General features: G+C 31.1%; 1 long non-coding RNA gene across 1 annotated transcript; it reads right to left on the bottom strand.

The window, feature by feature from the left end:
• Positions 1 to 3,212: 3,212 nt before the first annotated feature.
• On the bottom strand, positions 3,213 to 5,405 carry LOC140183832 (uncharacterized). Its single transcript, XR_011880095.1, has 2 exons — positions 4,715 to 5,405; positions 3,213 to 3,399 (listed from the first exon to the last, which is right to left on the bottom strand). It is a non-coding gene; the product is annotated as an uncharacterized lncRNA (long non-coding RNA).
• Between the last annotated feature and the right edge of the window lie 4,534 nt (positions 5,406 to 9,939).

Here is a 9,939-nt window from a genome sequence, read left to right as displayed (position 1 = left end):
AATACAAAATGTTATTAATATTTTATAATAGAAATATTTTTTAATTATAAAAAAGATAAAATATCATTGACGTTTTGTAAAGATCGATAACATTATATAATGCATAATTTGGATCATTTTTAAAAAATTCATCCCTAATAATCTAATATTTAAAAAATCGCATTTTAAGCCTTAGTTGAATATTATTATCTTTCTTTTTTTTTAATTAAACTGAAAAAAATGTGCAATTGTCCATTTATTTAAGTTAACCCACAAAGCCATGGGTTTTGGTCCAACCCAAATAAAAAATTTATAGATTAGCTTAAATTACAAAAACCATCAACTCATGACATGATTATTAGTTAGCAAATCTAATATTTTTTAATTTTTATCACCTCTGTTTCGAGAGTTATTTAAAATTGATATAATTTGGGTTTGAACGTAAAGTTTAAATTCTTTTTTATAAGGGTTTTAACATTTTTTTTAACGAAATAAAGTCATCCGAGGCCTTTGATAATGAATAAAAATAATATCTACAAAGGATTCTAATATTTAAATTATTAAAAATTTTGAGCAATTTTTTTATAAATTAAGATTAAAAAAATTACCTGTGTATAATGAAATATTTAATATAATAAAAGTGATAGCTTTGCTATCTTTTGTAAGTTATCCGATCCATCATAATGATAGGTAACTACTTTTCTTTCTATTTAAAAATTGTTAAGATCTTTTATTTAAAATAGTGAACTAATTTGTAAAAATACACATTTGTGTAATTAAGATTTTGTATGCAAGTGGGTCTACCAAGTCAGATAAATTGAGATAATAGATCTAGACACTTTTTTTTTTTGGTCAAGGATCTAGACACTTGAATTTAATAGATTGGATATTAGGCCTCGCTTTGATATTGGGCTAGAGTAGGAACACAACCCATATGGGCATATCACCATACAATGCATCTAATCTAAAAGGCAAAGAAAAAAATATATATACTTATGAAAAAATAATATTTTTTTAGTATAAAAACCCTAACTCAATTGGCCTCTGTAATTTGTTTTCTTATGCCTTTTAAAGTTGTTTCAAAATCTCTTAAAATTTATTTATATTTTTTAAAATCTCTGAAATTTATGGTTGTTTTTTATGAATTTATATATATGTATTTAAAATTACTATATTAATTAGATGATAAATATTTAATGAATTCTGCCAGAGAGACAATGGACTATTTATACAATGTGTACAATAGGCTATTGAGTTACAAAATGAATATCTCCCTGTACTATCTAGAATAACCATCCGAGTATTAGGGATAATAAACATCTTCCCAAAAGATTAACCTGATTTTGGGGTTCGCCAAGGATCAAACCCTTGACCTTTTGGATTTAGCGCTCTAATACCATGTCATAATACCACTCATCCCAAAAGTTTCACCACTCATCCCAAAAGCTAATTCAGCTAATAGGAAAGGGTAACACTAATGGTTATATCTTTAATACTCCATAAACCTCTATTGTGCACATTCAGTGACGGATCCAGAAAATTTTGATAGTGGAGGCAAAATATATATAATATAATAATAATTTTTATAATAAAAATATTATATATACATAAAAATTAACTATCAAAATATTCATTAATTATATATATATATATATTATTTAATTTATTTTTAATGTGTATTTTTTATTTTAGTATATATATATAGGTGGTTATTTTCTATATACATATAATATGATTAGTCTTTAAAATATTTAATTTATAAATTAAAATATTAAAATAATAATTTAAATAAAAACACATAATTTAGAATTTTATTATCTAGGTTTTATATTTTTAAAAAATTGAGTAATCTTTTCCTTAACAATACAATCAAAATATCTCTTTTTTTTATATAAAATAATACTACACATTCAAGTATTTTTTTGTTAAATAAGTCAAACCAAATTAATCTAAGATAACAAAAATTAATTATGACTAACATTATTCTAATCTTATTGTTTAGCTTGCTTAAACTTAGTTAATAAAAAGACTTGAATGTGTAGTATTACTCTTATATATATATATATATATATATATATATATATATATATATATATATATATAAGTAAATGCTTATTTAGAAATTTACTTCTCATACAATTAGAAGCCAATTCTTATTAAAATTTATAGTTAAAAAAATTCTTTTAATTAATGCAGTTGTTACAAAAAATATTAAAACTAATATAAAAAAAGAAAAATAATACTCTTTTAAGTTGATTTCTAATAAAAAAATATAAATTTCATTTAAATTGATAATTGATCATTCTAATGACATATAATATGAAATTTTTAAATTAATTATCAAGTATCAAAAATTAAATAAAAAATTATTGTAGAGTCAAATTTAATAATTTAGTGGAGATAAATAAATATTATTATCATATACTACTCAAAAAAATTTCAAATTGTAGTAGGATGATTGCCCCTACAACCAAACACATAGATCCATCCCTGTGCACGTTATACAAGTATATTTTCCCATATTTAATTTAAACTACCTAAGCCGGCCCATGCACAGTTGCACACCCTGAATTCGAAATATTGGGTGGTTTGTGTAGTGTAGACTGTAGGCGTCAGAAGAAATTAAAAGGTAGAAGATTGCAACTAATGTCATGTGAGAAGAGCATGCATCGAGTTGGAGTGGGTCACGGTCTCACGGACATCATTTCTCCCTACTTGGCTGAGTTTTTTTCTTTACGCAATTTTACAATCTCTCGTTTCTTTTCACTTCCATTATATATATATATATATATTGATTTTTTATAGTATTTTTTAATTTAGTAAATCAAAAATTAATTTATTATTAATTAAATTTTATTTAAAGATTTATCTTTAATTAATGGATTAATGTATGTATAAAGTGAAATTCGGACTTCCAACACTTATTTAAGATTTTAAGGAGATTAGTAAACTAACTATTAGAACAATATAACTTAATTTCTATTAAATTATATTTGACTACCATACTAGTTGATGAATGGTGATAGTGATAGTAGGAATGACAATGGGGCGGATAGGGACGGATTTTTGTCCTACCCGACCCTGTCCCGCCGTCTTTGCACTCCGCTATTATCCGCCTCGCCCCTATCCGCGAGTAGTAGGCTGCTTTATCTTAACCCGCCTACATGGGTATCCGTTCCACCCTTATCCGCCCCTATAAAAATTAAATAACATTTTTATTTTACACATTCATGTATAAATTAAGATAAAACTTAAAATTCATAACTAAATTAAAATACAAACATAAGATTCATCCAATGTCAAATAATTTGAAATTAAAAAAAGATTAATGTTTAATCACTACAAATTTACAGCATAATAAAGAAATTGTATCAAAAGAGTCTTCAATCATTATTCTTGTTCTTCCACCATTTAACAAACCTACATTAAAAACACAGCATATAAACTAGTTAAGTTAAGCACTATGATTAGTAAACACAAAGTTTTACCAAATAACTTGGCACCATTTTTGAAAAAAGGGTGAAATAATTTTTAGAAGTAATAGTAATACCATTGAGAAGAAAGCAACACCAAATTAAAATTCTAAAGCAAAGGCAAACAAAAATAGAAGCAGCCAATACTTATTTCAAAATTGAACAATTTGCATATGTATAGTTTCCATGGTCAACCAATACAATAACTCTAATGATGATGCAATTAAAAGTTACTATATAACTATGCAGAAATATTTACTCTAACTCTAACTCTGTAAAATAATAAATAAAAAAATCAATCTTAATAATGCCCATGCTAAGAATATATAAAAAATGAATTCTATTAACCAATCTCACCATCCTTTACCTATTAACCATAACCAATCAAGTGTTACCCAGCAAAAATTTTTCAATTATATCGAAAGACCAAGTGCAAACTCTACAAGACTGTTCCAAGTTCTAAGTTTCTATTCAATCTTTTTAAAAGTAAACCCAAAAACAAATTAGGGTGGTTATTCATTCTTGTTTAACTAATTTGCTAGTTAGTTATTAAAGAAACGTGGTCTAAACTAAAATTAGAGTTAGTCCACAGCAGCCAATAACTTCAACCATTCATCAAAGGAGGGACTTATCTTCGTCAATATAATTTTTTGGGGGCTAACATGTGAGCGAAATCACTGTAAAAAAACTTGGAAGCGAGTCATTCATCACATCATCAATTCATTATCATTCATTCATGGTGCTACTATATCTACTTGTATGCACAGCAAAATTATTTTTACAAGATAACAAATAATATTAATAAAAATAGGGCACACCGCCCTTTTTTTAGGAGTGTGGTTTCAAGTAACATTTCTTAAGAAATTGAAAAAAGGGTTTAACACCAATACATTATATATTTTGCCTTATCTACTTATAATTAAAAAGCAGCATACTCCAAAATTGCATGTTGCATTCAAATAAAAAGAAAAATATTTGCAGACAAAATGAATGTTTTACTTGTTTGAATAAACAATATTATGAGTCTAGTTTAAGTGTTTAACAAAATCAAAGCATCAACAACACAAAATCAAAAATCAAAATACACACAATCAAAATATCAACAACACAAAATCAAAAATCAAAGTATCAACAATTAACATCACAAAATCAACCATCAACAATACAAAATCAGATTATCAGCCATCAATACCATAAAAAATAAATCATACAAATTAACTTAAAATAAAAACTGAAGAAGCAAGCCGGAGAGGAGTATTTACCAGTTAGCAGAGAGACGATGAGGGAGAGGCGAACAGAGACCAGAGACTGCAGACGGGAGAGGCGAGCCGGCGAGGACAGTGACGACGAGGAGATCAGTGGGAGCGACGCCGATGTGAGCTTAGTGAGGGATAGCGGCGAGGTGACCGAAGTAGTTGAGCAGAGGCTGTAGTCCTTGGAGAAGAGCTGAACAGGTGAGTTCGGTGGTTGTGAGGACGCCGATCTGCTGTAGGGATGGGCGGGCTGTGACAGGTGCTCTAGTGCAGCTAAGTAGAGGCGGTCGTTTTTGGAGGCTTTGAGAAGAGCAGAAAAAGGGAGTTGAGGGTCTCAGATTTGGAAACTAAAGCGTGAGTGACGATGACATCTGAAGCCTAATGACCTAATCCCCAAAAAATTATATATGTGTACTCCGTGGTGGGTAGGGACGGATTTATTCTGAATCTGACGCCGCCCCACCCCGCTCAACACCCCGTTTTGGTCTGACCCCGTCCCGCTCTGAGACGGGTTTAAACCCGCTCCGACCGAGTAAGGGCGGCTCGGGTACCCGCGGGTGCGAGTACTGCTGCCACCCCTAAGTGATAGTGACGGGGATGGGAAGTTTTATTTGTCATTGTGGTGACAACTGTTATTTGTAAGTCAAAGAAAGAGAAGGAGATCCATTATTTGATCAGGCCCATTAAAGGCCCAAATTCATTTGAATTAGCCTGTTTGTGCAGGCGCTAATGAAAACTAACGAGATGTGTGGGACAAACTAAGACACCACTCATCATATCATTGACTAGCTCAAATAAATTTCGGAGATATATATATATATATATATATATATAATATATATATATATATATATATATAATATATATATATATACAAACACACTACATTGCTACTTTATTCAAGAGTTGAGTGCATGCAGACGCACCAACTTTGGCGACTTCTCAACGAGGATTGTAGACCATTTTGAACCCATCGTGTTTGTCAAAAGTGTAATCAATATAAGCTATGAAAGTTTACAGAAGCAGTTGTGAAGTATGATTATTATTTCTTCAATAATACTGAAATCAAGTATTACTCTTGCATTGAGTATTGTGGCTGCCAGCAATCTAGTCCAACCAAAGTCTTGCCCCCCACTCACTTTAATTAATGCAACAATTTTATGTCTTTCATTCCGCTACTTTTATGACAAAAAAGATCAAGCTATTTTTATGGCTTTAAAATTATGGATGGATTTATATCCACGAATGGAGCCCAATATATAGCACTTGTTATTCGACAATGATGATACTGAAATTAATCCGGCTTTCACTTTTTTTTGTCACGATCAACTTGATTCAGCAGTTGAATACTGTAATTCGAAGAATAGGGAGTTCAATTATTTATTTGAATAAAAGAAGCCACTTATCAATTATCATCTCAACGCTACATATACGGTGCAATGTTTTTTCCTCCCTTGCTACTTTTTTACTTACCATCAGTTCTTTCTTTCACTTTTGTTTTTCTCGTTTTCTTTTCCTTTTGGTTTGTTTTAGGCATTCCCTTTAGGCCTTTACAGTGATTCCACTAGTACCTAAAGAAAAAGACTATGTATATATGTACTACTAGTAAGTAGTTGGGGATGCATGCATATTAAACTTGTAGATAGATATTTCTATAAAAATATTTTCATAAAAAAATAATATTATAAATTATTAAATAATTCAATTACATATGTTAAATTTTTTAATAATTTATAAAATTATTATTATATAAAGATATTTTTATGAAAAAGAGGTAAATGGTGGTGAGATGAAAAACTACCTACCTCGCCGCCGATACTTGATTGATTGAAAATTGAAAAACAGGATTTGGGTCCTGCCCTGGGCGGGGCAGACCTACGGCAGCCACATCTACAAATTAAGTAACTGCGACACAACACGCACAATCTCAAGAATACTGGCTCTATAGTTAGTTTATGGCTTAGGACTTAGGACTTAGGAGAGGTGTCACGTGCTGCAGTAGGAAAGGACACTGGCAAGCTAAAGTGTCATCTTGCATTCTACCTTACGTCATTGTTAATTTGTTAGACCTTAGCTTCCATAACTGCTTCCGCACCATCACTAACAATTAACAAATCACGATAAAATGTATAACTATTATTATTTTTCATATACTTATTTATTTATTTTTAAATTTTTGCATTAAAATAATTAACAAAAAAATATAAAAAATAATGCAAACATCTTTTTGTATGTCGCTTTCTTTTGGGCTTCTTTAGTTAGTTACCGCGCAATGGAAGTGGGGTCAAAGTCAAATCCATTGAACACCAGAATGACAGGATCAAAGGCCAATCAACCAATGCCATTCATCATCTTATCTTATCCTCCTAGCCACTTATACCCTAATTACCTGCAACTCATTTTGCATTTCTTAATTTTATATTACATATAATAATACATATATCTGTTGTTTGGAAAGAGTAATCAATGGATGGATACCAAATTTATTTACAATGTTGGCATGTTATTGGCTATATTGGTACACCCTTATTCACACAGCGCTAATATCAATGCGCCTTTGATGGATGGCCACATCATTTTTATTTAGTATTCACATATTAATCATTAGTTCATAACTTTTGAACGTATGGTTTTTGTTTTATTATTCGAGTAATCTCAAAAGCGAAGGGAAAGGAGGAGGAGTAGTAAGGCGTGATTATGATGAAGAGAGAAGTGTTGGTCTTGGTTGGAGTAAGATAGAGATGGAAGGAAAGTGACGTTTCTCGATCAATTGTGGATTTTAGCAGATCGAGGAGCAAGCAAATAAAGCTCTTGGCTAAATTGGTTGTTTGCAATTCATGAAAGATGAAAAAGGGGCCGGGGTCCATGAGGAAGTAGCAACGAAATATCCTTGCATTTGTCGTCATACTCTTCATTTACTACGCCATCTTCTATTCTTCTGCATCTCTCTATTGGCATTATTGTATTCCATTTTTACTCTCTTACAACATGATGCAAATTCGGATGCTACTCCTCTGTATTAGTATCGAATGATATACATTGAAAAATAAATACTGTAATACTTTCTGTCGTTAAAAAAATAGATCGAATAGTTCAACTGCAAAATTTAATGGTAATATGAGTTCATTTGTATTTTTATATTTGTTAACATAACATTTGATAAAAGAATACTCGTAACTAACTACCCAATAAATACCGATATTGAAAATATATTAATATAAAGTTACCAACAGTATATGTTGTATGTTATATACAACAAGGGAATATGTATGTTAAACCAAAAGGCTGAAAAAGTGGGAGGCATTTTGCATTCTAACATGCATATAGCTTTTCTTTACTACTCGTACTCGGCCACACTTGCGAGTAAAGTAATTAAATTAGAGGCAGACCTAAAAAGGAAATTAAAGGCCCTCTAAAGGCTTCGGAGAAATGACAAAAAGCACATTCATTATGTTTGTTTGTAAAACTAAAATGAAGTGATGGTGGGTGTAAGAATCATCAATCGGATAGTTTAACAAATTCTAAATCAACACAAAGTGTATCTAGTTATCTTTTTAATACTTTTCCCGTCTTTCATTCTATCCCTAACCGTAATTGACCCACCAGCATGACATAACTAGATCCAGATTGCATAGCCTTAACGCAATATTCCCCCGCAGAAGAAAACAAAAAAACAAGACTCTCTAAGCTGGAATGATGAAATTAGCATGTGAGATCGAATCTTTAGGCACACCATTTTCATATATGCATGATGAGAATTCTGTGTTATAAGCAAGAGACACTATATGCATAATCTGAATAATCTAATATATGTTGCCATGATATAATTAATTATGTACATGTGTGCTTATGAATACTGTTGTTGGCACAGCTCTCGACACTAGCGCACTTTAAAGACACACTAATCCCAAAAGGCCATTTGCATGTGCAAATATCCAAGCAATTATGGTGATTATATGAGTCTAATTCGTATTATTTGGTCTACTATACCCACTGCCATGACCTACTTCTACCTTTTTTGGCAGCAACTTTGTCAGAACTCAACTCTCTTTATTTATTTATTACTTCTCTTTTTTAAAATGCCTTTTTTTTTATTTTTTTTTTTCGGTATTGCCTTTTATTTTAATTTAAAGCCATCAAAATTCGTTCTCAAATCTCAAGTTTTCCTTTCTTTTTTTATTCTTCTTTTTGCTTTGTTTGTTTTTGGGGGTCCAAAGTCCAAATTTGTACTGCATTAAGCTCGGAAGTAGAGTCCAATACAAAAGGCGATGCCAATGTTAATTACCAGCTCATTGAGTTTAGTGTCTATATGATTTGAATGGATTAACTTCAATCAAAAATGCATGTCAATGTGGTCCTTGCTAAGGATATAGCAATGGAGGAGATGGAGGGATCACTATCAAGCTATGGAGCATATAGACGAAGAAGGGTTTTTCCTTCCTTTTTTTTTAGTATTGAGGTTTCCCATAATCTCAATCAATTCCCCTCGTCTCCCCACTATGAATAACAATAAATTAATTAATTAATTAAAATTTGGTTTGTTAATCTGTCGTGCGTTATGATTAGTAGTTGCGAGGACAAATGGGTCCGGCACACCACAATGTGACGTTTTCAAGAATCTTAGGTGAAAACTGAAAACTGTGGCACTTCACTTGAGTTAACCTGCTGAGGGAAAACAATAGAGCATTACATAGTATATGTATATGGTATTAGTGAAGACATTTACTAGAAACATGATAATAATTGCGCACTAGCTAGAAATGAAACAAACTACTAAAATAAATAATATGTTGCCAATCGTAATATTTGGTGGTGGTACTAAAATTTAAAATGTATGAATTCGTAACGACTTTTGTTATCAGGGTTTTGTACAACTGTACAACTAGAGATGAGTCACTGCCAAGTCAAATTCAAATTCTGAAACAACAATGCCCCTAATACATGCCCCCACTACACTAATTCTGATGTACTCGGTACTCCACAAAAGGCTCTTCCCCTATGCTTTTCATTTTCTTCTATCGGTATTATCCATGTCCATCCATTTTCCCTCCCTAGCATCCTGCTGCACATAAATGCACATATAATAGACCCACTTGCTCACACAGTGACAGTAGCCACAAACAGAACTATTCCCGAGAATAGCTAACGACATCATGCATTTGAACAAAATCAAAAATAAAAATCAATTTTTCTTTCCCCTTAATCAGTCCAAGAAAACAATGGGAACAAGTAAC

This window comes from Arachis hypogaea, chromosome 3 (assembly GCF_003086295.3).
Source record: "Arachis hypogaea cultivar Tifrunner chromosome 3, arahy.Tifrunner.gnm2.J5K5, whole genome shotgun sequence".
Lineage (NCBI taxonomy): Eukaryota > Viridiplantae > Streptophyta > Magnoliopsida > Fabales > Fabaceae > Arachis > Arachis hypogaea.
The sequence above is the reverse complement of the archived record's forward strand: the minus strand, read 5'-3'. Positions and strand labels throughout refer to the sequence as shown.